At 43.3% G+C, this 2,699-nt stretch overlaps 1 non-coding gene across 1 annotated transcript; it reads right to left on the bottom strand.

Moving 5' to 3' along the window:
- Positions 1 to 1,556: 1,556 nt before the first annotated feature.
- TRNAL-CAG (transfer RNA leucine (anticodon CAG)) lies at positions 1,557 to 1,639 on the bottom strand. The gene has a single exon. It is a non-coding gene; the product is annotated as a tRNA-Leu (tRNA).
- Positions 1,640 to 2,699: the final 1,060 nt, after the last annotated feature.

A 2,699-nucleotide genomic window follows, 5' to 3' on the forward strand; every position in this document is an offset into this window, starting at 1 on the left:
CTGCATTGTTACAAGCCTTTGAGGACACGTGTGCTTGGAGCACCCTTCTGTGCCACCTGTGCACATGAGTCCTCATGGGCATAATCCCTAGGCTATGCCCCCCCTAGCTGCTTGGCTTGTTGTCCCACTTAAGCCTCTTCTCACAGCCCTACACCATGCAGAAGACCTCAAGATCCTCTCACGTGGGTGGTCTTCCCTCATGGCAGGATAAAATAGTACCACTATTAAGCATTCTGTGTAATGTGTTATGGTGTGTTTCAGGTCACCACTCTGCAGGCAACTCCAGGCTTTCCCTCTCCTCTATGGCTAGAAGAGGCACATATACTACCGCCACCTCTTCTTATGTATGCCTCTCATCCTCTCAATCAAGTAGGTATGCCTTCTGCTGTGGCACTTTCGCAGGCTGATCAACCCCCCTTAAGTCTTCTCCAGGCAGTCATCCCCCCTCATTTGCAGCAGTATCCTCACCCTGCTTTGTGAACTTCCTCCATTCCAAACACCTCCTCCAGGGTTCTAGCTGCAGCAGTCCCCTCCTACCACATGATGGACATGTCTACCTGCCCCTCCAATGTATCTCTGGGGTTGTCCATTTGAGGACCTCCCTCCCCTGCCTCTGTCCTCTTCTACTTCTAAGACCTCACCAGTGCCTTCACCTCCTCCAAAAACTTGGAGGATTGTCAGTGATCAATGGCCCGGGCGCACAGATCAGCATCCTCAAAAGCACAATGTTCCACCCTTGATTGTGAAAAAGGGTTAACTTGTGTGGGGGTGGGCAGCATCCAGGAATATCGTAGACCTTAAGCAATCAGTGTAAGAAGAAGGTGTGAGGGGCGTACAATAGCCATGTGTAGGTAGCTTAGTTTCAGTGGTAGAAGTGCATCCAAAAAAGTAGTGGAACAGTGACCCTGGCGGGGAAAAGAGTAGGCAGGAAAGGAGCAACATACAACACATTTTTCATTACTGGTTGACAGCCAATCAAGTTGAAACATACTTCAGTTTAGCCTTTACTGCTATTGGATTGTAAAGTAGAGAAATGTGATTTAACTTCACAAAGAACAGTTCCGGAATGATTAAAATGATTACAAAAGTAGTAGAACTGTTAACAGTACAAAATGAAAGTAGTGGTAGCCACTCCCGACCTTTTCTGCTCACTTTAACCACTGCTTAGTTTGTATGCTTATTGTGTTTTTTAAGATAGCATTTGAACGTGTTAGTGTGGATATCTATAGGGAGAGTGAATATGAAAGTGTGCAATTGTAAATGGAGGGCCTGCTTATGTTGAGACTAACACAGAAAATATGCCACAGGGATAAAAAGACAATAATGTTTCAAAATTCACATGACTTGTGGCATGAGCCATTTAGAGTGAAGCTGCAACTATTCCCAACCTGATTCAAAATGACAGAAAGTAAATATTATTCACTCTCCTAAAGAAGTTCATTTACAATCTATTTCACGAGGCATTAGAAAACAACTATTCTAGGAAGAGCCGACAACAATGTTGCACATAATTGTGTTTCTGGATGCAGATACTATTAAGACTATAAAATAATTCATGTCAGAAGTGGGATTCGAACCCACGCCTCCAGAGGAGACTGCGACCTGAACGCAGCGCCTTAGACCGCTCGGCCATCCTGACGAACCGACGAACACATGGAAAGGTCTATAGTTATCAACACCTACTAATGTCAAGTCACTCCTTTGCAATTCTTTTAATTACTGATGAAATGACTGATAATCTTGGGATTTGGAATCATAATAACTCACAAATTAACACATATTTGAACAGTATCATTTGCCTCGCATGGTTATAATGGTGATCCACGCAGATGAGTTTGCACACGTCTTTTTATGTTATTTTCCATTCTTTGCATCTCTCACCACTTCATTGCACATACAAATAGGTGTAATGTACAGAAGCAAAGAATAGGATCCAGTTTCTCTAATGAGTAACTTTCTATTGCATAACAAGAAAAGGTAGCGACAACCAATCAGTAGGAGCCTGTTGAACGCAGAGTGATCTTAATAGTTGCCCTAATATATTTTTTGAGGATTGTCTGCATTCGTATTACTCAAGGAATCGTATTACTTGCCAGGTGTCTCAGGACACAGCCCCTTCATTGTCTGAAGGGCATTGATAAGGGATGGGGGAGACTGGTGAGGTATGTGGGAATCTGATCAGCACTGTGGTGTGCTCCCCTTTAAGAAATGACAAGTCCCTGCTTAATGCTTGTGCGGTACCACGTGTCCGTGCAGCATGTGATTAACCCAATATATGTTCATAGCTTAGAGTTGATTCTGTTCATATTCACTAGATGATCTACCCTTAATTAGGACATGGTGCTCCATAGTGAGCATCATATCGGATATATGTCAGTAGAATATGAATTTTTACTTACCATGATACAAAGCAGGAAGAGCTTGCCCGTGAACGTAATAAGAGAATTGGCGTTCATTATGTGATCTTCCCAAACTGAGAACCTGTATTGAATCTCAGCAGTAATATATCTCAGCAGTAGACTTTCACACTTATCTTTAACAGGAGGCGCAGCTATAACAATAACAGACGGCACATAAATCCCTTGATGGCGTGTCTCATCACAGACACGTCATCACGTGATCACTTTGTGATCACTTGAGGCGGCACAACGGTACAGGGACTGTGTCCTTCATTACACATCAAGCCCTTTTGTATGAGT

The sequence above is a fragment of the Ambystoma mexicanum genome (genome assembly GCF_040938575.1).
Source record: "Ambystoma mexicanum isolate Mex_15411 chromosome 12 unlocalized genomic scaffold, UKY_AmexF1_1 Mex_chr12_unloc.1, whole genome shotgun sequence".
NCBI lineage: Eukaryota > Metazoa > Chordata > Amphibia > Caudata > Ambystomatidae > Ambystoma > Ambystoma mexicanum.